At 55.7% G+C, this 26,258-nt stretch overlaps 1 protein-coding gene across 4 annotated transcripts in view; it reads left to right on the top strand.

Annotated features, from left to right (window-relative positions):
* PHC2 (polyhomeotic homolog 2) overlaps positions 1-26,258 on the top strand; it is a 142,528-nt gene that overhangs the window by 43,826 nt on the left and 72,444 nt on the right. The window lies entirely within an intron of this gene.

The raw sequence follows: 26,258 nt of genomic DNA, 5'->3' as shown, positions 1-26,258 counted from the left end.
GACCGGGCAGCTTCTTTAGCCTAGTTAATCTTTTGTTGCGAAGGGCAGCTGTGCTAACGAGGAGGCTAGTCTGGTGGTTACAGACCCTTGAGGGTGAGGTTCACTTCCTGACTCTGCCAGGGGCTCCCTGTGACCTTTGCCAAGTCACAGCGTCTCTCTGGACCTCAGCTGTGCAGTGGGAGAGCATCTGTCTGGCCTGGTCCATTTGTAAACCCACTGGGACAGGTGTTCAGGTGTCTACAGACAGGCACCGGGTGAGATTTTCAGAGCACCTAGGCCTACAGCAGGGGTCGGCAACCTTTCAGAAGCGGTGTGCCGAGTCTTCATTTATTCACTCTGATTTAAGGTTTTGCGTGCCAGTGATACATTTTAATGTTTTTAGAAGGTCTCTTTCTATAAGTCTATAATATATAACTAAACTATTGTTGTATGTAAAGTAAATAAGGTTTTTAAAATGTTTAAGAAGCTTCATTTAAAATTAAATTAAAATGCAGAGCCCCCCGGACCGGTGGCCAGGACCCGGGCAGTGTGAGTGCCACTGAAAACCAGCTCGCGTGCCGCCTTCGGCACGTGTGCCATAGGTTGCCTACCCCTGGCTTAGAGCCTCAGAGGTATTAAGGGTCCTCGCTGCCCCTGAATTCAATAGGAATTAGGGACTTCCCCACCTTTGAAGGGCCCTGGCTTCTACTGCAAGCTGGAAAACACAACCCTGAAAGTGTCAAAGGCAGAAGAACCTGAGTGGCTGAGTTTTTGGGCCAGTCTCTCAGTTCTGTGGGTGCCTGACTGGTGGTTTCCGAACCCTTTGCCACGGCACTGTTGCTGGCTGCACAGAGAAAGCCACTGACAGGGCCAAGCAATGAGTGTTGTTGCTCCTTGACTACCCAGGCACTGCACTACATCTTCCTGAGTGCAAACCTACCGGCCCATCATCTCTTAGCTGTCCATTTACATCTGCACGGGGTAGAGCCTGGCTGGAACACCTCAAGCCCCAAAACGTGAAGTAAATGGAACTGACGGTCGTTAATATCAAAAAATTAATCTATTCCCTGGTGCTGGAGAATGGTGTGAACTGCCCACCTGTCTTGCCATCCTCAGAGCTCTCTGGTTCACTTTCCCACATTGTTTTGGTTCCTTGATCTCTTGGGGCTCAAAATCTCAGTGGCAGACTCGTTCACGTGCCAGCACTGGAACATGGGGCAGCAGCATGTGTCTGCCCTATTCAGGGGTGTCAGGGCTAGTGCATCTCTGATACAGGCTGGGGGAGCCCCAAGAGCTGCCTTAAATTGCATCCCTGCCTCTGTGGCTCCTGTGAAGCTGTGCATGGGCACAGAAGGTCCACTCAACCACTGCCACACTAATCTCCTGTCCCTGGCTTGCTCCCCCACCCTGTCCCAGCAACCCCCCTGCACCTATGGCTGCTGTTGGCAGAGCTGGCTCTGCCCTACATTTAGGAGCTCCCTGCACTGGGGAAATTCCCAGGGGGGAGCCGTATGCCTGCTCTGTGACCCTGTTTTCCCCCTTTGGCCCAAGCCCTTAGCCCAAATTCTAGTCCTAGCCTGATTGTTTTTGTTGAGAGGGAGGAGAAATTGATGCTACAAGTCACCTTTGAATTTTTTGTTGTAATCTGGTTTATTTACCAAGGCTGTACAAAGCCCTGTTTCCATGAACACAGGAGGAACAAACATCAGCAGTTTCCATGCTCAGAAATCCCTGAGCCTGCCGCTCCAGCCAGTTGTGTGCCCAAGAAGCCCTGTCTCAGCTTCCTTTCAGGGTCCCTCTCACAACTGCTTCTGCTGGCTTCCTGCCTCCAACACTCATGGCCTGCAACTGGACCACAGCCCCTGCCTGTGCAGCCAGCCCATAGCTCAGCTCCGACCAGCCGTGCAGCCTGGGCCTTGGGCAGGAGCCTTCGTTCTCTGCAACTGGCTTTGCTCATGAAGAGGCCCGATTGCTGTTTCCATGGAGCCTGGAAGAGAGTGCTTGGCACACATGGCCTCTAACGAGGTCTGTGATTGGCTTTGGATCCACGATGGCAGCCACGAATACCTTTCAGCATGGCAGACCCCCTTGCACCAACCTGGGGCCATTGGGAAATGGGCCCCTGAGGGCCTGTCTCCCAACTGCCCTGCACCTTGTGTTGTTGTTTACACCAGTAGTTCTCAAACTTTTGTACTGGTGACCCCTTTCACATAGCAAGCCTCTGGGGGCGGCCCCCCTTATAAATTAAAAACACTTTTTAATATATTTAACACCATTATAAATGCTGGAGGCAAAGTGAGGTTTGGGGTGGAGGCTGACTGCTCGCGACCCCCCATGTAATAAACTCACGACCCCCTGAGGGGACCCGACCCCCAGTTTGAGAACCCCTGGGTTACACCAATGCAAAGGGGATGCATGTTGCCTCACCAGAGTGGTCATAAGGTCAAAGGGCACTGATCCATATTGACTATATCCCCTGTGTCTCCAGCCATGTGGGATTTTCTTGTTTGTTCCTGGCTGGAATGTCAAAGTCTCTCTAGGGTAGTGGTTCCCAAACTGGAGTTCGCGAACCCCTGGGGGTTCGCAGAATGTTAGAGGGGGTTCACCAGAAAAATTTCACTAATGGCGGACAGAGGACCCCGGACACTGGAGACAGCAGATGGGACCCGGTTGCAGGGCAGACACCCCGAGCCCCAGGGAGAGCAGGGCCGGGCAGTTGGGTCTGGCAGCCCGAGCCCTGCCCCCATAAGCTGGGGAGCCGGTAACCCAAACCTCAGCCCGAGCCCCAGGAAAAGCAGGGCGGGCAGTTGGGCATCCATCACGCTGAGAGAAGAAGAACAGGAGTACTTGTGGCACCTTAGAGACTAACAAATTTATTAGCGCATAAGCTTTCGTGGACTACAGCCCACTTCTTCGGATGCATATCAGTGGGCTGTAGTCCACGAAAGCTTATGCGCTAATAAATTTGTTAGTCTCTAAGGTGCCACAAGTACTCCTGTTCTTCTTTTTGCGGATACAGACTAACACGGCTGTTACTCTGAAACCCATCACGCTGAGGAAATTTAAACTTAAATCCCTGGAAATATTCATTTTTAGGAGGGGGTTCACGAGATTTCATAATTTAGTGAAAGGGGTTCGCAGGCTGTTAAAGTTTGGGAACCACTGCTCTAGGGCCTTCCAGGATGGATGATGGGGCGCTGGCCAGAACAGGGGCGCTCCCGCAGACCTCTGGGTGAGGGCAGTTACTGACAAATACAGAAATGTCCCTCCACGGCATGGGAGATGGCGTCATTTGCAGCATTTCATTTCTCGAAGCAAAGTGAGCGACGCATGTTCACTTCGCAGAGAGCCGCCGCTATGGCCTTCATTTGGAGAATGGATACGTGTGTGTGTGCATGTGTACTATGGATGCACAGTTGTGACTCCAAGTTAATGGACAGGTGGTCCATATCAGTTGTCTTTTGACAACCCCCCTTAATTGTCAATGGGTATGAGCTATTGGTGCACATTTTTTTGTGATCAATTTGGGGCAGAAGGGCTTTTCAGTAGAGTTTCCAGCTCTCCAATATGTAGCTGAGAACTGATGAGCTGTCATTCAGGACCCTTTCCAAAATGTTGAAAAGAAGAGTAAAACATTTCCAGGCATTAGAACAATTTCCACCCTCCCACCCGCCCCAGTCCCACCTGCTTAGAATCACTCAGGCACGGGATACAGCTGAGTACAATGGGCCAGAACCCCTCCTGGTATAAATCAGTGTCATGCCATTGACTTCAACACCGCTAAGATGATTTACCCCAGCTGAGGATCTGACCCAAGTGTAACTCAATGAGCTGCAAAAACAACAAAGAGTCTGGTGGCACCTTAAAGACTAACAGATTTATTTGGGCATAAGCTTTCGTGAGTAAAAACCTCACTTCTTTGGATGCATAGAGTGAAAGCACAATGAGCTGTTAACCCTGCTCGCGTTCAGGGTGGATCAGTGTCAACAGAGCTGTCGGTGACAGATTTATATGTCAGCCGGGTTGGTGCGGCAGTGCTTAAAAGTGTAAGCGTATAAAATGGACGCAGGGAGGGCTGAATTGTGGGCGCTGTCAGGCTGCCTATTCCATGCACGGGGAGCATAACCGTTCCTCAGGCCTCTGAATCGACTAGGGACCTTAAAGCTCTCCACTGAGAGAAGTAAAGCGGTTTGTAACTGAGCTATTGAAGTGATCCAGTGCTTCTGGTTTATACCAACATTTTCAAACCTGGGTAGCAAAAGTTTATCTACATTTAGGCACCAGATCCTGGCACCCACTGCAGCCCCTTGTCATGGCCCTCCCTGCACCAAGGGGCCTTAGAGCTGGCTCACCTGGCCAGCTTGGGACAGTCCTGGCAGTGCAGATCCCACGTTCACACCTCCCTTTACAGCCTGCATTGGAGGGCGTGTCTAGGGCAGGGCTGTGGGAGGGGCATGGATGGAGTGTTAATTTGTAGCCAGCACAAGTTAGAGCAGCCATGTGGCTAGTCTAACTTGTGCCAGGGTCTGAGCCAACCCCCTGACCCCAGGATCAGAGTCACAAAAGCCACAGGACTGAGACCCAGGGGCTGCTTTTGGAAATGTGGGTCTTAATTTCCAAGCACTAGAAAGCCAACATTTTCAGTGACTCAGCAAGAAGCTGCTTTGCTTCCAGCAGCAGAAAACTGTAGGGAGCTTGTTAAGGTCAGTGAGGCCCCAGATCCTGCTCCCCTGGGAGCTGATCAGCTCTGTGGAGTCCCTGGGCTGCCTGGCTATGAACAACCAAACCGCCGTTAAACCATGCATCCAAAATGTACCAGCCTCCTAGACTCATGGCCCTGCCCCAACTTTGTGGGGATGGCTGGAGCCCATGTTTTTCTCTGTCACCTCCAGAACACACTGGGACAGATGGGACAAAGCGTCCATCAGTGCATGGCTCCCACGCACCCCAGCCCTTCTGCCCCACAAACCAGCAGGGCTGGGTGTGCCCAACAGATATCACTTGGTGCAGGGCCAGCGACTGGCACTAGGGAGGCCATTAGGATCCGTTTTCCTGCAGGAAGTGAGTGTGTCTGCGGCACTCCATCAACCAGGAGTCCTGCAAGGTCGGTGCTTCTTCAGCAGGTACTGGCCTGCCTGGTGGGAAAGGCGTGTATGGGGAGCATGTGTGCATGTTGCCTAGCACCTGGGCATGTGACAGGAGCCGGGTCTGAGTGTGAATGTGCGTGTAAGACCTGTGGGGCGAGTGTCGGTGTCTATCCATGTGCAGTTGGGGCAGGATATGGCTGTATGGTTCTCTGCTGCTTTGAGCATGGGGGTGTTGCCCGTCATTGGTGATTGCCTGTGTGAGTGTGTGTGTGTAGGTGGCTCTGTCTGTCAGTCTCCCAGGTGCAGGGCAGGACCCCGTGTCTGTCTGTCTGTCTCACAGGTGCAGGGCATGGCTCCGTGTGTGTGTGTCTGTCTTCCTGTCTCCCAGGTGCACAGTCACGGCTCCGTGTGTGGAGGGGCCTGCTTCTCACTTCAGTTCAATGTGACGTTATTGGCACAATCACATAGGCCAGTGTTAAAGTGTGAGAAAAGAGGTGTGTTCCAGAGGCGCTCAGGCTGCTGGATTGAGCACTGATCCCGGGTCAGGGGTCTCTACTAGAGCTGGGTGACAAAAATGTGACCAATTATTTTTCTATTACAAAAGGCTATTTCCCTGGAACCGAAATGTTCTGCGAAAATGGAGCAGTTTTGACAAAATCTTCAACGGGAAGGTGCCTGAGGGCCAGGATGGATTTTCTGGTCAAAGCACAGGCCCAAGTGGCTGATTCTGGGCCATTTGCCTGGTCTGTGGGGGACCTGTGTCAAGGCCCTGCTCTGAACCCACGCATCCTAGCCAAGTACCCTCCCCACTTGGCTGTTCTGGGGAATCCCTCTTGAGGTTTGGGATTTTTGCAACAAAATTTGTAAGGTCTCAGTTTGTTCCATATCAGAATGAAAGCAAAGTTCAACCCTCGGCATTCGTCACACAACAGAACTGCAGCACACGCCATCTCTCTCCTCCCGGCCAGGCAGAGCTTTTCCCAGCATTGGCTGATGAGACGTCTCTGACTCGTGATGATCTGAGGCGGAACCTCTCTCCTTGGGCTCCCTCATGGTTGGGGCTCTGAGCAGAGAGTCTCTGTCGTGGTCTCTCCCCAGCCCCGGCTACGGTCACTGCTCTCGGGGCTTGGGGTGCTGGGCGCCGTGGGCTTCCCCAGCGCCAGTTAATGGGGAGAGATGCTATATTTGGGAAGAGTCTGCCACAGTTTCTCCATGTGCATGTGTGTCTGTGTGTGCATGTGAGTTCATATTACCACGTGTGTGTGTCTGTGTACACGTCACTGCGTGTGTTTGTATGTTTGTATCGCCATGTGAGTGTGTGTCTCTGATCCATGTGTCTGAGTTCCCAAGGGGGTGTATGTTTCTGTCTGTCACCTTGTGTGTGCCTGTGTGTTTCTCTGATCCGAGCACGTGTGTCTCTCTGCTCTGTGTGTGCTGGGGAAGGGGCTGGCAGTGCCTTTCCCCTCAGGCAGCTTATTACACTTCACCACCACACACTGCTCTTGCCCCTCTCTCTGCTCCTTCCCTGACTTGGTGAGCCATTAGCCAGGCGCCGTCTGTCACTAACCGTTTCCAGGCAGCCAGCGGCGCAGTAACTGACGCTCTGGGCAGGGCTCTTTTGAAAGCTGTCCACATTGTCTTGCTCCTCAGAGTCCGGTCGGCTCCGGTCTTGGTTCTGGACCAAGATTTGGGTGGGGGGCTCCGCACAGATCCCTCCTGTGCCCTCCCTGCCTGCCCAACTCCCTGAGGCTGCAGTCAGTGGCCTCATCCACTTCCTTGAGCATTTAGGGCCAGGGTTGATCTGACTGACTCCGCCCCGGCATGGCCCCCACCTCGAGGGGTGGCAACTCAAGTGGGTGCCACTGGCCCTTCTTCGCAGGGTAGTGGGGGCTGGTGCGTTGAGCCTGATTTCTAACCCCAGCTCTGCCCCTGGCTCTGTGTGGCCTCAGGCCAGTCACTTGATGGCTCTGTGTTGGTTTCTCTCTCTCATCCACTGTGTAGGGGGCTTGTCAGGGTTAATTAGCCAGTGTCTTTGCGAATAGTTTGCATGCCAAAAATGAAATTAATTGAGGGCTCAGGTTGCTGAATTAATTGATATAATCTTCATGCAATCTCCATAATTACTGCATGGCTACTAAAAACAAACCAAGCATCAGAAAGGCAGGAAGTGGGTTGTTAAGGTGATTCCCATCGTTACTAATATTCCATTGACAGTGTGTGATAATCCACGTGGCACTTGCCAACACCAGCTGTAACTGGGACCCAGGTCCCTGGTAAGAGGTGCTGAGCACTCTCTGCTTCCATTGAAGTTCAGGGCTTTCAGCACCTTGCAGGATCTGCCTCTGAGAGCGTAGAGTGGGGTATGAACAGCTCCCTGCTGGGCTGTCTGCAGGATCGAACCTGGGAGCTCTGGATCTAAAAGTACTGTCTTTGCTACTGCTGCTGGAGCTACAGGGTCTCATGCTGCTAGGGTAGGTACAGTATTGCACTGACGAACTAGTGCGTGGTGTGACCAGTCGAGGGGGCAGAGACCCACCTGGGGTAATGGTCAGGGCCGGCTTTAGACCGATTCCCCCGAATCGGGCCCCGCACAGACGCCTTTTTAATTTTTACTCACCCTGCGGCGCCCCAGGCCTTCGGCGGCACTCAAGGACCCGCCGCCGAAATGCCGCCGAAGACCCGCAGCGAGTGAAGGACCCGCTGCTGAAGTGCTGCCGAAGACCTGGAGCGCCGCCGGGTGAGTACGAATTGGGCCCCGCACTTGCTAAAGCCGGCCCTGGTAATGTATCTGTTGCATGGGGAAGGGCTGACAGCTGGTTTCGCACTCTGCCCGGCCCCCGGACAGCAATGGGGGCACGAGAAACCCCTCAGACGGAGCTCTGAGAATATGCTCCAGTCTCTCCACCCCCCATGGAGCTGAGAAAGTCTGTTGGAAAAGGGAGTCTCTGCTTTTCGTCTCCGGTGATGTTCCTGAGCCTTCCCTTCCTCAGGCACTCTGGAGAGAGTCCCTCTCTGCCCTGCCCAGCCACCCATTCCAGCTCACCCAGATTGCCCTGTCCTCTCTCTCTACAAGGCATTAGTGTCTGATCTAAGGAATGGAATTACCAGTAGGGCTCCCTCTGCTCCCACGAGAGCAAGGAGACTGCACCCGGGGAGGGTTTGGTCTGTGGGGGAATTTCGGGAAATTGTAGGGTTCCCAGGAAAGGGAGGAACAGGAGCCTTTGTCTAGAGCAGAGAATGATGGGATCAGGAGTTGGGCAAGCTCCTCCACCTCAAACTCTGCAGATGCCTGAGCTGAGACCCCCCTGCTACTCCTGTCCGAGGTTCTCCACACACAGCTCTGCCGCTGCTCCTCACTCCCATTGCACGGCCTCCACTCTGCTAGTCCAGCCCAGACCCTCCCCCTCACACCCCAGTTCTGCCAGCGCCCCTCAATCCTGACTCCCAGTGCTGGGCTCCCCACACACAGCTTTGCAATACCTCTCAGTCCTGGCCTGCAGCTCCCTCCTATCCCAGCCCCAGGCTCCCCACACACATCTCTGCCAGTGTCCCTCAATCCCAGCTTGCAGCCCCCCATCCCAGTGCTGGGCTCCCCACATAGCGCTGCCAATACCTCTCAGTCCGGACCTACAGCCTCCTGCTATCTCAGCTCTGGGCTTTCCCTGCCATTCTGCCTGTGCCCCCACTCCTGACCTGCAATGCCCAGTATTCCAGCCCTGGTTCTCTCTCGTCCCCCGGGTGATGCGTTGGTGACATGGAAATCAGACCGGAGGAACACAGGAGCTGCCATTGCAGTCAGTCTGGAGAGCTGGTTCTGGAACACCAACCAAACCTGCTCTGTTTTGCCCAGGCCATGGGTGGGACCTGTGTTCCAGGCAGGGTGCGGCACCTAGGCCCGGTTGCCCCAGAGAAAGCTGGTCTGGGAGATCACAGCCAGCACTTAGCCACTCTTGGCTGTGATTAAATAAAATGAGAACAGATGCCCTAGCCCCTGGCATGAAGGAGGGATGGGGGGGGTCCTTCCAGGGCGGGAGCCTTTTATCCAGGGCTGCTCGCCAGGTGCTGCCCGTCCAACCCGAAGCCTCTTGTTCTGACATTCCCGGGCAGTAAGAAATGCAAATGTTATTGCTGCTCGCCCCATCCCGGCGGGCGTGTTTCCTGGCCAGGTCCCCCAGCCGGCCAGGCCCCCCTCCCCCTGCCCCATCCCCACCAGGAAACGGGACCCAGACCCCGGCTGCCTTTGAAGTGTGTTTGTGTAAGGAAGGCAGCAGGCCTGTGCCCCTTGTTCGGGGGAGGAGCCGGGCCGCGGCTGGGGAGGTGTGAGGAGAAGGGTCGGAGATGGGGAGAGACGGAGCCGGGTGGGTGCTGGCGGCAGGGATCAGGGCTCCGGTGAGTGTCGTCCCTCGCGGTTTGCACGGTGCTCAGGGAGATGTCCTAGGGTCTCGAAGCAGAGCTGGAGCCAGGGGACCGTGGGAAGGACAGACCGAAGGGAGGGGACTGTGGGGGAACCAGGCCTGGGAAGTTGTGCAATGATGTGGGGAGAAGGGGGCTGGGATGTTAGAAGGTGGCGGGGGGAGGGCTTGCAACAATTGCGTGGATTCTGGGAGGAGGGGGCAGAGAGCTTGTCCCTGTCACCCACGACTATGGGGAAAGGCACACTTCGAGGCAGCTACTAGACAGGCCTGGTTTTCACACGTGGGGGCCATAGTGCGGCTCCTGGATCCACACTGGGGCACCCACATCACTGCATGGCATGTACGCCAGCTGCTTGCACCCCCAAGGATCGAGGTGGGCAGCCAAACACAGGGTTAGAACAGGTCTGAGCAGGGACGCTGGAACAGTGTGTGTAGTGGGGGTGCTGAGAGTCATTCAACCAAACTGTAAACCCTGGATATGATGGAAACCACTTAAAGCCAGGGTGTGTGTCAGCCCCCACAACATCCCTCGTTCCAGCACCTGTGGCCCTGAGAGGTGCCCACTTGTGAAAGGACGAGGGGGGGACAGGGCTGGCTCTAGGCCGATTCCCCAGATTCCCTGGAATCAGGCCCCGCGGGTAAGAGGGCCCCGGGCCTTAGGCTCACCCGGCGGCGGTCCGCTCTGGCGGCATTTCGGCGGTGCGGGGGGGGGTCCACTCCGGGATCCTCGGCGGCATTTCGGCGGCGGCAGGGGGTCCGCTCCAGGATCCTTGGCAGCATTTTGGCGGCGGGGGGTCCTTCAGTGCCACGGAAGACGTGGAGCGGACCCCGTGCTGCTGAAGACCTGGACCGCCGCCGGGTATTGGAATTGGGCCCCACAGGTCCTAAAGCCGGCCCCAGGGGGGAGTGGGGGGGATTTGAGCAAGTGTGTTTCTGTATATTTGTCTGTGTGTGGATGTGTTGTGCACATCCTTTGAATAGAGATGAGCCTCTCAGAACCTGGAGAAAGTCTGGAGAACCGGCCTGGCTCTGACACTGAACTGGGACCCAGGGAATCTTGGAGCTGCCCTGTGAGACTAGAGCCCTGTGGCAAGACAAACCCATACAAACTGCACAGCACGCTCATCCCCAAACACAACGCATGCCCACACACTCACAAACACACACACACACACACACATGCACGCAAATACTCACCCCAAACACAAACCACACACACACACAGCTGCACTCACCCCCCAAAACAACATGTGCACACACACTCACACACACACACATGCACGCAAATACCCCAAACACAAACCACACAGACACACCCGCACAAACACACATGCTCACGTATCAGCACGCACAAACCACACACGCACCCATGCCCATTTGCTTGTGGTTCTTGCTCCAATGTTGCTGGCTGCAGGGACACTCTCAGGGAGTGAGTATTTACCTGCCCAGCTCCTCACCTGGAAAGGGTGGGAAGGGGCACTGGGGAGAGCAGGCCATGCAATGGGATGGGAACACATGGAGACGGTGAGAGGCATTGGTTTTCCAATGGACGTTAGGCTTGTTATTGCATTAGAGACACTCGCGAACACACCAGCACCTTCCCAGGGGACTGCCAGGTCAGCCATGGGCACAACAGGTAAATGGGGGCAAGGAGAGGGGGCTGGGTGATGGGGAGCAGGTGGGGCTGTGCAATGGGGAGCTGGAGAGGACGTGTCTCTCACTAGGCCAAGACTAGATCCCTGTGTCAGACACTGCTGCCTGGCCGGGTCCAGATTGGCCCATCCCGGGACTGTTTCTTTTCCCGCCATCAGGCAGTGCCAGCTGCAGTGAGCCCTGTCCCAGCTCCCAGCCTCAGAGCCCCTGGAGTGAAGGGAGCCCTGCCCTTGTGCACTGGTGAATTCACAGCGCAGCACTGATGTTTCACAGGACAGCAATCAATGAGGGGTGGTGGTGGTCAGTTGGCACCAGGCTGGGAGCTCGGCCGGGCTGCAGTAAGAGAGGGATGGAGCCACCATCCGGGCTGGGCCAGCAGAACCCTTGTGAGAGGCAGATCCACGGTACACAATGATCCACTGCCCCCCATGAACCTCCCATGGCAGATCTGCGGGACCTTTGTGGGGGGCAGGAACAGAAATCCACACTCAGGAGCCAGCCTCCCTCCCTGCCAGGAAGGGGTTAATGCTGGGGCTGGTGTGCCCTGGCAGGCGCTGGTAACCCTACACTAATTCCACTCCCCTGAACAGAGCCAGGCAAGGTGTCTCTGAAGGGAGCAAAGGTCATGTGTCAAGAGGGCTCCAGCAGAAGTTTCCTTTACCCTCCTCCAGTCAGACATGGCCTCTTCCTAGCCCCCAGTCTGTCTATGGGGCAGCGTCCACCCGCTGATCTAACTGCTCCCACCTTGCTAGAGTGCTGGGGGGCCATACTTCGGGTACCCCTGGAAGGAAATGTCCTCCTCTTCCTCTTCCCCAGTGGGGCAGTGTCTGCCGCCTTCGCTCAAACCCCCACTGGTGGGAGCTGGGCTCAGCCCCCAGGTTGTGGGGTGGGGAAGTGTTGGAATGAAGTGGGGAATGGGGCTTGTAAGCAGGGGCCTCTCTCCCCGGATGAATGCCGGGGCTGTGCGCGCTGTAGGTCCTTTGGAGGTGTGCCCATCCAGTCACAGGCAGGGTGTTCCCTGGGCTGATGCCGGGGCTGTGCGCGCTGTAGGGCCTTGGGGGGAGGGGTGTTCCGGTCCAGTCACAGGCGGGGTGTTCCCTGGGCTGATGCCGAGGCTGTGCGCGCTGTAGGGCCTTGGGGGGAGGGGTGTTCCGGTCCAGTCACAGGCGGGGTGTTCCCTGGGCTGATGCCGGGGCTGTGCGCGCTGTAGGGCCTTGGGGGGAGGGGTGTTCCGGTCCAGTCACAGGCGGGGTGTTCCCTGGGCTGATGCTGGGGCTGTGCGCGCTGTAGGGCCTTGTGGGGAGGGGTGTTCCGGTCCAGTCACAGGCGGGGTGTTCCCTGGGCTGATGCCGGGGCTGTGCGCGCTGTAGGGCCTTGGGGGGAGGGGTGTTCCGGTCCAGTCACAGGCGGGGTGTTCCCTGGGCTGATGCTGGGGCTGTGCGCGCTGTAGGGCCTTGTGGGGAGGGGTGTTCCGGTCCAGTCACAGGCGGGGTGTTCCCTGGGCTGATGCCGGGGCTGTGCGCGCTGTAGGGCCTTGGGGGGAGGGGTGTTCCGGTCCAGTCACAGGCGGGGTGTTCCCTGGGCTGATGCCGGGGCTGTGCGCGCTGTAGGGCCTTGGGGGGAGGGGTGTTCCGGTCCAGTCACAGGCGGGGTGTTCCCTGGGCTGATGCCGGGGCTGTGCGCGCTGTAGGGCCTTGGGGGGAGGGGTGTTCCGGTCCAGTCACAGGCGGGGTGTTCCCTGGGCTGATGCCGGGGCTGTGCGCGCTGTAGGGCCTTGGGGGGAGGGGTGTTCCGGTCCAGTCACAGGCGGGGTGTTCCCTGGGCTGATGCCGGGGCTGTGCGCGCTGTAGGGCCTTGGGGGGAGGGGTGTTCCGGTCCAGTCACAGGCGGGGTGTTCCCTGGGCTGATGCCGGGGCTGTGCGCGCTGTATAGGGTTACCATATTTCAACAAGCAAAAAAGAGGACGGGAGGAGCCCCGCCCTAGCCCCGCCCCTGCCCCTCCCACTTCCCGCCCCCCCAGAACCCCCAACCCTCCCCCCGTTCCTTGTCCCCTGACTGCCCCCTCCTGGGACCCCTGCCCCTAACTGCCCCCCGGGACTCCACTCCCTATCTAAGCCTCCTTGCCTCTTGTCCCCTGACTGCCCCAACCCTTATCCACACCCCCACCCCCAGACAGACCCCTGGGACTCCCACGCCCCATCCAACCACTCCCCACCCCCTGACAGCCCCCCCCAGAACTCCCAACCCATCTAAACCCCTCTGCTCCCTGTCCCCTGACTGCTCCGATCCCTCTCCACACTCCTGCCCCCTGACAGCCCCCCCAGAACTCCCAACCCATCTAAACCCCTCTGCTCCCTGTCCCCTGACTGCTCCGATCCCTCTCCCCACTCCTGCCCCCTGACAGCTCCCCCCCAGAACTCCCAGCCCCCCACCCCTCCGCTCCTTGTCCCCTGACTGCCCCCTCCTGGGACCCCTGCTCCTAACTGCCCTCCAGAACCCCACCCCCTACCTAAGACTCCCTGTTCCTTGTCCCCTAACTGCCCCCTCCTAAGACCCCCCCCCCAACTGCCCCCCAGGACCCTACCCCCTACCTGTACCCTGACTGCCCAAAACTTTCTCCACTCCCCTCCAAAAGCCCCCCCCGTTTCTTGACTGCCCCCTCCAGAACCTCCCTGTCCCTTCTCCTGCCCCCCCTTACCCTGCTGCTCAGAACAGGGTGTTGGGCTCTGTGCCAGCCGGACACATGGCTGAGCTCCCCAGCACAACACAAAACCCGGTCCCTGGCCCTGCACAGGGCTGCCGGAGCGGGCTGCAGGAGGAGGAGCTGCCGGCCGGCTCAGAATGCAGGGGGGGGGGGTGGGAGGAGGAAGCTGCTCCGGAGTCCAGCCCGGGACTTTCCTGCAGCCCTCCCAGCTGCTCGCTCTGCCGGGGGAGGGGGAAATCCCGGACATTGTGAGTGCTTTACAAATTCCCCCCGGATGCTATTTTTAGCACAAAAAGGAGGACATGTCCGGGTAAATCCGGACGAATGGTAACCCTAGCGCTGTAGGGCCTTGGGGGGAGGGGTGTTCCGGTCCAGTCACAGGCGGGGTGTGTCGCTCCGTTGGATTAATGGGCCAGATCCCCAGTGGGTGTGTAAATCAGCACAGCTCCAGTGAAGCCAATGGAATTAAACTGGTTCACACCAGCTGGGGGTCTGGCCTGATGACACTCAACTCAAAGGCCATTTGGATTTCGGGAGAGAGAACCCTTGTGCTGGTCGTGGTGAATTGTTTGGGCTATTGCTCACCTCCCATTGCCAGGGTGTGTGGATCAACCCTCCTTCCTGCTGTGCCTGCCCTTCTTTGGGGCGGGCATTTTGGGGGCTGGGAGGGGACCGGAGCAGGTTGGGGGCTGGGAGGGGACCGGCGCAGGTTGGGGGCTGGGAGGGGACCAGCGCAGGTTGGGGGCTGGGAGGGGACCGGAGCAGGTTGGGGGCTGGGAGGGGACAGGAGCAGGTTGGGGTTCTGGAAGGGGACCGGCACAGGTTGGGGGCTGGGAGGGGACCGGAGCAGGTTGGGGGTTGGGAGGGGACCGGAGCAGGTTGGGGGTTAGGGGGGTACCGGCGCATTCACCCCACTTTGGAGTTAGCAGCAGAGCAGCCAAACCATTAGAGCCCGTACGGATACAAAAATATGGATCCGCATCCTCCAGGATCGACGTCTGATCTGTCCCGCAATCCGCTAGCTGTCTTTTACCTGTACCTGCACCCGCAGCAGCAAGCCCTCTCACAAGGGCTAAGTGGGGTGTGGGGGAGTCTTGCAGGGAAAAGGCAGCGTGAGGGTGGGGACTGGGGGTAAGGGGCAGTGCGGGAGCGTGGTCTTGAGGAGAAGGGGCAGCACGGGGGAGGCAGGTGGGGTGGAAGGGGCGTCCCATCACATGCTGCTCCTGGCCTCGCCAGCTACGGCACACGGCAGCGGCAGTGCGTGTTGCATCACAGCGGGGCAGAGGGGTGGGGCGCTGGGGCCCCACCTGCTCCCAATCCCTGTGGCCGGGGGTGGGCCCTGCTGCCCAGGAGCTGGCGGGCTGGGCCAGGTGGGGACGCTGGCGCTGCCCAAGGGGCCCGAGCTGCTGGATAGGAAGTGGCACGGCGAGCGGGTTCTAGATAGCCCCAACTCCAACCTGCTGCCCAGCCCTCGCCACTGGCTGCTGCCACCGGCCCTGAGTGTGCTGCGCCCCCCGGGCTGCCCGAGCTGGACACTGCGGGCCAGGCACCGCCAGTGAATAGAGCCCTCCGCGTTGTGTCACATCCGATCCACCATCTGCAAAAATGGTCCGCGGATGTCTGCGGATTTGCAGGGCTCTACAAACCATTGCTCTGGAAGTCTCTCAGCTGGGTTTAGTCACTTCCTCTGTTTGATATTTATGAGTGCCTGGGTATTTGTAGCTGGGTGCTGGCACTCATGGCACTGTTCAGTCTGTACTGTCTTAGGTGTGTGATTGGTTGCCCAAGTCACATGATAGTTTCTGCTCCATCATTGGATGGCTGAAACTTTTTAAGTAGGAGCGTGAGGCTGGCGGATGAAAATTGGGTGCTAGCACGGAGGGCAGAGCCATTGGTGCCATTGTCAACTTGCCAGTGCGAGAGCAGTGAATGAGGAGAGGCAGGCACACGAGGGGAACAGCTGATCAACAGCCGCACGGACACAAGTGCCGACTTTGTCATTTCCAGGGGGGTGTTGAACCCCACTTCTCCCCGAGGCCCCGCCCCCACTCCTCCCCTTCCCCCAAGGCCCCAGCGCGCCCGGCTCTCGCTCTGCCCCACCCCCTCAGCGCCTCCTGCACGCCATGGAACAGCTGATCGTGGCGGGTGGAAGACGCTGGGAGGAAGGGGAGGAGCTGATCGGTAGGGCCGCCAGTGGGTGCTGAGCACCCACTATTTTTTTCTCGTGGTTGCTCCAGCCTCAGAGCCTTTGCAGGATTGGCCCAGATTTGGCACTGATTGTGTTTGAGTTGAGATGGACAAAGAGGGAGGTGGAAAAGGGCAAGTGGGGAGGCCTCTGCTGGGTCGGTTAATTCACTTCGGCCCCTGCTCTGGTGCAGACAGTGCGATTCTGCAGCAGCGAGCATGGTGTGAGATCCCTGCCTGGTCTGCCAGACCCGCAAAGAGAGCAGCAAGGTGGGGGCCTCTTGCACTTCTCCTGAGGGGTCAGGAGACACCCAGGTACGGAGTCAGTACGGGTCCAAGATCACATATCCTAGCATATTTGAGGTGCACAGGCAGGAGGGGAAAGAGCAGGTTTATGCATCTCTCCAGCTGCTCCTGCAGCCCATGTCCCCATGGTGTCTGAGCACCTTGCAGTCCCCAGGGGGTCAATTCTTACTGCGCCCTACATGTGGGAAAGGATTGTCCCTATTGCACAGTTGGGGAATTGAGACCCAGAAAGGCTAAGTGAGTTGCCCAAGAGCCCACAGCTCCATGGCAGATCTGAACCCAGAGCCCCTGGGTCCAAGCCCACTGCCTTTACCGTGGGGGCCCCTGGGATGAGAAAGGCCCATTAAGTCTTCATGTCCACCCCGTCCACCGAGGCTAGCTCATCCCAGGGCTGTCTCCAGCCTAGCTTTATATGTCCTAATTAGGGGGGCTCCCAGCCCTCCCCTTGGAGGCAATCCTGCTGGATGTATCTGGAAGTCCTCCCTGAGATTCAGCCTCCAACATTCTCTCCCTCCCTTTCCAGGGCTTATAGCAGGTCCCATGTATCTGGGGTGCCCCCTGCAGAGACTTCAGGACTCAGTGCTCCATGTTCCAACACAATCCACTGGCTGGAAGTTGAAGCTGGACCAAGTCAGACTGGAAGTAAGGCGTACATTTTTTAACAGTGACAGCAATTAACCATTGGAACTATTTGCCAAGGATCATGGTGGATTCTCCATCACTGACCATTTTTAAATCAAGGCTGGATGTTTCTGTAAAAACTCTGCCCTAGGAATTATTGTGGGGCAGGTCTCTGGCCTGGGTTGTACAGAGGTCACAATGGTCCCTTCTGGTCTTGGAATCTATGAATGTTCACCCACATGACCTCTGTGTGGTCCAGTAGCTAAAGCACGTGGTTGGGCATAAGAACACCTGTCTTCCCTTGCACTGGCTCACCGTGTCACTCCTCTGTCATGGGATAAGAGGGAAGGTCCTCTCAGGATCGGTGACTAGCTAAAAGATAGGAAACAAAGGGTAGGTATAAATGGTCAGTTTTCAGAATGGAGAGAGGTAAATAGTGGTGTCCCCCAGGGTCTGTACTGGGCCCAGTCCTGTTCAACATATTCATAAATGATCTGGAAAAAGGGGTAAACAGTGAGGTGGCAAAATTTGCAGATGACACAAAACTACTCAAGATAGTTAATTCCCAGGCAGACTCAAAGAGCTACAAAAGGATCTCACAAAACTGAGTGACTGGGCAACAAAATGGCAGATGAAATTCAATGTTGATAAATGCAAAGTGACGCACATCAGAAAAAATTATCCCAAGTATATGTACAAAATGATGGGGTCTAAATTAGCTGTTACCACTCAAGAAAGAGATCTTGGAGTCATTGTGGATAGTTCTCTGAAAACTCTGCTCAGTGGGCAGCGGCAGTCAAAAAAGCCAACAGAATGTTAAGAACCATTAAGGGATAGATAATAAGATGGAAAATATCATAATGTCAGTCTATAAATCCATGGTACGCTCACGTCTTGAATACTGCCTGCAGATCTGATGGCCCATCTCAAAAAGGATATATTAGAAGTGGAAAAGGTACAGCGAAGGGCAACAAAAATTATTAGGGTATTGAACAGCTTCCATATGAGGAGAGATTAAAAAGACTGGGACTGTTCAGTTTATAAAAGAGGCCACTAAGGGGGATATGATTGAGGTCTATAAAATTGTGACTGGAGTGGAGAAAATGAATAGGGAAGTGTTACTTACCTCTTCACATAACACAAGAACCAGCAGTCACCCAATGAAATTAATAGGCAGCAGGTTAAAAGCAAATATAAGAAAGTATTATTCTACACAGTGCATGGTCACCCTGTGGAACTCCTTGCCAGGGGATTTGGAGAAGGCCAAAAGTATAAGTGGGTTCAAAAAAGAATGAGAGAAGTTCATGGAGGTTAGGTCCCTCAATGACCATTAGCCAAGATGGTCAGGGATGCAACCCCATGATCTGGGTGTTCCTAAACCTCTGACTGCCAGAAGCTGGTACTGGACAACAGGGGATGGATCACTCGATAATTGCCCTGTTCTGTTCATTCCCTCTGGGGCACCTGGCATTGGCCACTGTCAGAAGACAGGACACTGGGCTAGATGGACCATTGGTCTGATCCAATGTGGCCATTCTTATGTCTTACATTCCTACACAAGTGCTATGTGTTATTATTTCATTCTGCCTCTGCTTACATCAGGCTGGAGCATGGTGTGCTGGGCCCTGTCATCTCCAAGGGCTGCACACACCATGGGCTCAAGCTACAACATTCAGACCCAGACTGGAAAGACCCAAGGTCCCCAGAGGTGTAGTTTGACTCCTATATTGGGGGGGGGGGGGACAGCTCCAGTCAGGCCAATGAGGCCACACATGGGGTGGGGTGGGGTGGGGTGGGGGGGAATTCCGTGCCTGCCACAGGGGTGCCATTTCAGATTGTGGGGGGACTGTAACCATGATTCCAAGGGCTACTTAGGGAACTGAAAACTCTGGTGTTTTTGTAGATAATAACTTGGAAATTATCTGACAGGAGCACGGTACCTATTTCCTATATCAAGAAAGGAAATTAAATATTAGACCCACTCAGCTCTAATGCTAACATGCTCTGGCACCTTGTGGCAAGTCACTTATGGGACACTGGCTAGGTTTAAAATGGTCAGGTATATTCTCACTCAGATACGCTTACTGAAGTCAGAAGTGACCATCATGATCATCTAGTCTGATCATGCACCTCGCAGGCCACAGAACCTCACCCACCCACTCCTGTAATAGATCCCTCAGCTCTGGCTGAGTTACTGACATCCTCAAATCATGGTTTAAAGATTTCAAGTTACAGAGAATTCTCCATTTACACTAGTTTAAACCTGCAAATGACCCATGGCCCATGCTGCAGAGGAAGGCGAAAAAAAACCCCAGGGTCTCTGCCAACTTTATCTGGGGGAAAATTCCTTCCTGACCCCAAATATGGTGATCAGTTAGACCCTGAGCAAGTGGGCAAGACCCATGAGGAAGATACCTGAGAAAGAATTCTCTGTAATAACTCAAAGCCCTCCCCATCTAGTGTCCCATCTCGAGCCATTGGGGATTTATGCTACAGGCAGTCAACAATGGGCCACATGTCATTGTAGGCAGTCCTGTCATACCATCTCCTCCATAAACTTATCAAGCTCAGTTTTGAAGCCAGTCAGATTTTTTGTCCCCACTACTCCTCTTGGGAGGCTGCTCCAGAACTTCACTCTTCTGATGGTTAGAAACCTTCTCCTATTTTCAAGCCTAAACTTGTTGATGGCCAGTTTATATACATTTGTTCTGGGGTCCATTTTGGTGCTTACCTTAAATAACTCCTCTCCCTCCCTGGTATTTATCCCTCTGATGTATTTATAGAGAGCAATCATATCTCCCCTCAGCCTTCTATTGGTTAGGCTAAACAAGCCAAGCTCTGTGAGTCTCCTCTCCTAAGGTAGGTTTTCCATTCCTCAGATCATCCTCGTAGCCCTTCTCTGCACCTGTTCAGTTTGAATTCATCTTTCTTAAACATGGGAGACCAGAATTGCACACAATACTCCAGATGAGGTCTCACCAGTGCCTTGTATAATAGTACTAACACTTCCCTGTCTCTACTGGAAATACCTTGCCTGATGCACCCCAGGACTGTGTTGGCCTTTTCATGGTCACATCACATTGACAGCTCATAGTCATCCTGTAATCAACCAATATGCCCAGGTCTTTCTCCTCCTCTGTTGCTTCCAACTGATAAGTCCCCAGCACATAGCAAAAATTCTTGTTGTTAGTCCCTAAATGCATGACCTTGCACTTCGCACTATTAAATACCATCCCATTTCTATTACTCCAGTTTACAAGGTCATCCAGATCTTCTTGTATGATATTCCAGTCCTCCTCCATATTGGCTATACCTCCCCGCTTTGTGCCATCTGCAAATTTTATTAGCACACTCCCACTTGTTGTGCCAAGGTCATTAATAAAAAATGTTAAATCCGATTGGTCCCAAGACTGATCCCTGAGGAACTCCACTAGGAACCTCCCTCCAGCCTGACAGTTCACCTTTCAGTATGACCTGTTGCAGTCTCTCCTTTAACCAGTTCCTTTTCCACCTTTCAGTTCTCTTATTAATTCCTATCTTCTTCAGTTTAACTAATAATTTCTCATGTGGAACTGTATCAAATGCCTTCCTGACATCCAGATAGATTAGATTTACTGCATTTCCTTTGTCTAAAAAATCAGTTCTCTTCTCAAAGAAAGATAGTAGTAATTTGTTACCACCTCTTGAATACAACAATTGAAACAATTGTAGAAAAATCTACAATTACTTTCTATCATTTAAGCTACTTACTTTTTGCAGTTCACCAAGCTTAGAACAGATCATTTAACTTTAGGAAACCTCCTACCAGCCCTTTCTTATCTTAATCACCCATTAATCACTCTGTTATAAACAAAATTCTGAGGACAACGCAAATACCACTCGTTGGGGGTGGAAGTTTTTGTCGACAAACAGCGGCTACACTGCGCGACTTTTAGCGGCACGGCTGTAGTGACACTGCCATGCCCCTAAAAGCTGTGCAGTGTAGACATAGCCTAAGGCTGCCTGTCTGAGGCTTGCATTGGGGGGCAATGCCCCCCATGCCCCACCCATAATCTGCCCATGAAGGCCCCAGAGGCATTTGGATCTCTGCAGCCCATGACTCTGGTCTGAAAATGAGGGTGGCTGCAATCTGCTCCCTTTGGTTCAATTCAGCCTGGCCCACAGGTGCCCAGTGAGATGCCAGAGCAGCCCTCACTTGGGCATCATTTGGATGCTGTGGAGGTGTGGGGCCTGGAGAGTTTCCTGTCAGTCATTCGGAGACCTCCACTTTGCTGAGCCGATGGGGCCAAAGGCTGCCGGCCGCCCTCAGAGGAACAATGCTCTGGTGCCCAGTGGAGCAGTTTAAAGGTACATGGCGTGGAGCGAGGTCTGCAAGGGAGGAAGAGATTTACAGCCATGCCATATATCAAAGGGGAGCTCATGGGTCTCTACCTGCCTTGGTCTGCTAGCAGCAGAGCAGTTCCTGGAGCCGTAAAACCCCCTATCCCCAGGCCCTCCTTCCAGAAACTGCATCTCCACGGCCATTTCCACTGCTGTACCCACCGCAGCAGGATTGCCCATAAAAACACAACAACATTTGTCTGCTCAAGCCCATAAAAGACTCGAGGGAGCCAGGGCCGGGCTGTGGGGTAAATAAACTGGCTTCAGTTTCAGCCAGGCTCAGCAGGGCCCTGGGGATTGCGTAGCCTAGTGGAGAAAGTGTCTGCTTCAGTGAAGGGGAAAGGAGCAGCTAATGAGGCTCCATGAGAGACCGGCTCAGAGATGTGAGGCAGGAAGGATGAAGACGGAGAAAGAGGCAACCCCAGGAGGATCTATGAGGCCAGATCCTCAGCTGGCGTAAATCTGTGCAGCTTCATGGACTTCAATAGCCCCTTATTGGATCTCTGCCCGTTTACACCAGCTGGGAATCTGGCTCACGAGTCAGGGAAGGGATCCACTGGAAAAAGAAGGTGGCTGGAGCTGCCGTGTATTCTCAGGCCAAACCCTGACCGAGTCCAAGGGAGTTTTGCCTGAGTAAGAGCTGCAGGGCATTATGATCCTGTAGTCTGACCTCTGTTTAGCACAGGCCAGAGACCTGCCCCCAAATAATCCCTAGAGCAGAGCTTTTAGAAAACCAGTCAGTTTGGAGTTAAAAATGGCCAGTGATGGAGAATCCACCACAACCCTGGTCAGTTGTTCCAGTGGTTACTTACCCTGCCTGACGGGTAACAATTTACACCTTATTTCCGGTCTGAATTTGTCTAGCTTCAGCTTCCAGCCATCGGATCATGTTAGACCTTTCACTGCCAGATGCCTGGGGGAGAGCAGCATCCGCAGGGCTGCTCCATCCTCTCCTCGTGCAAGTGGGGGAAGTGGGCAGAATCTGGCTCACCCCCTCCCACACACAGGAGAGCCGTGCCAGTGCTGGAGGGAAGTATGCTGTGCCAGGCCTGCGCACTTCCCACACAGAGCAGGGGGAACCAGAAGGGAGGTTGGCACAGCATGTCCATCCTCTGGTACTCCCCATGGTGGGAAATGTGTCCATCCGTGCTGGTGAACAAGGGGGAATCAGGAAGCCCAGTCCCCACCCGCCATGCACCGCAGGCTGCTCTGGCCCCATTCTCACCAAATGCATTTCCTGCGGCAAAACTGCTCTTTGTTTTCTTCAAAATCAGCAAAATATTTGAGACCAAGGTGCCCCATTTGGGGCAAAGCTTGCCTGGACTCGGCCAGTTTGGGCCGTGCCCTGCTGTGCCGTGCAGCATGGAGGCAGAGGACCAACCACTAGTCCTGCTAGCCAAGGCCTGGGTTAGGCTAGAGTGCAAAGACACTGCAGGCTGAGAGCTGCACAATGAACTGGGCTTCTGCCTGACATCAGTGACAAAAGGCAAGCGAGCAAATGTCACGACCCTGCTTCCCGGGATGGCCTGGAGTCCCCACTGCTCCCTGGCCAAGTGACACAGAACAAGGGAAGGAAAACAGATGTTGTTGGGAAAAGTACAAGGACCTGTAGATCTGGGCCTGAGCCTGCCGCCAACACAGCAGAGTCAATAGCCCAGCCTGGGGAGGAATGGGCAAGGTGTAGGGCTGGACCCTGGCAGCTACTCACAGCTGGAGGGGAACTGAATGAACGAGGGCAGGGAAAACTCCCACATGCCAAGGAGGTGCCTGGCCAGCGGCACTTGCTTAGTCCCAGGCTCGCCACATCCCAGAGCCCAGGGAAATCAGACAGACACTCGGCCTGGGACACTGGTCTGGGGGAGCAGTAAATGGCCTTAGCCCATTGCAGCAAGGGGAGGCTCCTAGTCCTCGAATCACAGTCACTGCAGGGTCCCGCTGCTCACTCCGGACTCCACAGTGGAGCTGATTTTCATGATATTAAGAGGGACGTTTGTCTGTCCAGCTGGCACACACTCCCTGGGCACCGTCTGTCTGTCCAGCTGGTGCCCACTCCCTGGGCACTGTCTGTCTGCCTGACTGGTGCCCTCTCCCTGGGCACTGTCTGTCTGCCTGACTGGTGCCCTCTCCCTGGGCACTGTCTGTCTGTCCAGCTGGTGCCCACTCCCTGGGCACTGTCTGTTTGCCTGACTGGTGCCCTCTCCCTGGGAACTGTCTGTCTGCACGCCTGGTGCCCACTCCCAGGCACCGTCTGTCTGCACGCCTGGTGCACGCTCCCAGGCACCGTCTGTCTGCCCAGCTGGCGCCCACTCCCTGGACACCATCTGTATGCCCTGCTGGTGCACAATCCCTGGGCCCTGCCTGTCTACCTGGCTGGCGCATGCTCCTTTGGCACTGTCTGTCTGCCCAGCTGGCGCCCGCTCCCTGGGCACCGCCTGTTTGTCCGGCTGGTGCGCGCTCCCTGGACACCGTCAGCCTGGTGAAAATGAGTGAGTGAGTGAAGGTGGGGGAGAATGAGAGATAGAGGGAGGGGGGATGGAATGAGTGGGGGGCGGCGCCTCGGAGAAGGGGTGTGGCAGGGGCGGGGCCTCGGAGGAGGGGCAGTGCAGGGACGGGGCAAGGGTGTTCGGTTTTGTTCGAGTAGAAAGTTGGCAACTCTAGCCAGGAGAGAGGCCACAAGGTCAGGCCATGGGTCCAAGCACCTGTGAGAGTCTCGCTCTTCTCTTCTTTTCTGGAGCTGCTCTGGGATGTGTAAAGCAGGAACTCTGGCGGAGATGTAGGAGGTTATATTACCGCTCTGTTTGGCACTGGTCAGACCTACTGGAACCTGGGATACTATTCTGGTCACCCATGTTCTAGAAAGATGAATTCAGACTGGATCAGGGCAGAGAAGAGCTGCCAGCTGGTCTGGAGCCTGGAGAACTGGGCTTGGTCAGCCTCCCAGAACACAGCTGAGTGGGGTCTGGTTGGTCTCTATAAACACAGCAGGGGGTGAACACCAGGGAGGTGAAGAGCTATTGAAGCTGAAGAACAATGTTGGCACAAGAACAAATGGGGATAAACTGGCCAGGAATCAATCTAGGCTGGACATTAGAAGGTTTCTAACGATCAGAGGAGGGAGGTTCTGGAGCAGGGTGGGCAGAGAACCTAGCTGGCTTTCACATGGAGCCTGAGAAATGTATGAATGGGATTATATGCGGTTTGATTGGTGCTCTAGCAGGGGACTGGACTCAGTGACTCAGGACGTCCCTTCCACTGCCATGTCCCTATGTTGCTAGACGCCAGGGGGATGGACACAGGGATTCCCCAGGAGTCTCGGGGAGGGGGAGTGAGGTGCCAGATCCCACTGAAATCCAAAGGGAGCAAAGGAGAGCGTACGTATGGCTGTGCTTTGTGTTCAGACAAACATGCCTGAGTGGGGGCCTGGCTGGTCGTGTGTTGCCTCAGCTTGTTCTCCCAACTCAGCCCATAAGCCCCTATCTTGGCAGCAGGGCTGGCAAGTGACTTAACTCTGCTTACCAGGAAGCTGGAGTTTTCTTTAATCTGATCCGTTCTCCAGTATCATCCTGCAGGGGTATAAAGCAGCCAGGCATTTCATCTCTACGGGACAGGCTCCAGCTGGATTCATCTCTCGGCACGGGAAGGCAACGGTGCCAACCTTCCTGATTGGATTGGGAGTCTCATGATAGCTGGTGCTTTGCTGGAAGCCCAAGCACCTGGGATTAGGGGATACCCCTGGCTTCACTTCTGGTTATAAGGTAACTATCTAGAGCAGAGGAGGGCAAACTACAGCCCGCAGGCCACATCCGGCCCGCGGGACCCTCCAGCCCAGCCCCTGAGCTCCTGGCCCGGGAGGCTCGCCCCCGGCCCCTCCCCTGCTGTGTGTCCCCCCCGCAGCCTCAGCTCGCTCTGCCGCCGGCGCAATGCTCTGGGCAGTGGGACTGTGAGCTCCTGGGGCAGCGCAGCTGCAGAGCCCGGCCTGACCCGGTCTCTGTGCTGCGTGGAGTGTAGCTGGTTCCAGCCGGGTGGCGCAGCTGCCTGTCATGGTGCAGCTGCGCTGCCAGCCACCGGTGCTCCAGGCAGTGTGGTAAGGGGGCAGGGAGCGGGGGAGGGGGGTGGATAGAGGACAGGGGAGTTCGGGGGGTGGTCAGGGGCTGGGGGTGTGGCTAGGGGTGGGGACGGTCAGAGGGCGGGGAACAGGGGGGTTGAATAGGGGTGGGGATTCCAGGGGCGGTCAGGGAGAAGCGAAGAGGTTGAATGGGGGGGGGCAGTTAGAGGTGGGGAGTCTGGGGGCGGTCAGGGAGAAGAGGTGGTTGGATAGGGCAGAGATCCCGAGGGGCAGTCAGGAAGGGGCGGGGTTGGATGGAGTGGCGGGGGGCAGTCAGGGGCAGGGGTTCCGGGGGCTGTCGGGACAGGAAGCGGGTGTGTGTGGATGGGGCAAGGGTCCCGGGGGGGCTGTCAGGGGGCGAGAAGCAGGCAGGGTCAGATAGGGGGCAGGGCTGGGCCACACCTGGCTGTTTGGGGAGGCACAGCCTCCCCTAACCGGCCCTCCATACAATTTCTGAAGCCTGATGCGGCCCTCAGGCCAAAAAGTTTGCCCGCCCCTGATCTAGACCTCACGGTTGTGGAGACAAGCTGGAAAATGTGAACCCTCAAGACTCCAGAACCAGGAAGCAAAGAGAACCCAGATCTATTATTTTTAAAAATCTCATGATTGTTAAACCAATCTGCAGATTTTTGAGGGCCTGATTCCTGATTTCGGGATGTTTGGGGTTGGCAACGCTGGAGATGCCGTGGCTGAAGTCTCTGCATCAACCCCCTAAAAGTCAGTAGCCCAGTCCCTGCCCTTCACTACTCTCTGGGCACGTCAGGGGCAACACTTTAAACATGTTAACGGACTGGACCTGGCAACCTGACCATGGGACCCCAATG

This window comes from Malaclemys terrapin, chromosome 19 (genome assembly GCF_027887155.1).
Source record: "Malaclemys terrapin pileata isolate rMalTer1 chromosome 19, rMalTer1.hap1, whole genome shotgun sequence".
Classification (NCBI taxonomy): Eukaryota; Metazoa; Chordata; order Testudines; family Emydidae; genus Malaclemys; species Malaclemys terrapin.
The sequence above is the reverse complement of the archived record's forward strand: the minus strand, read 5'-3'. Positions and strand labels throughout refer to the sequence as shown.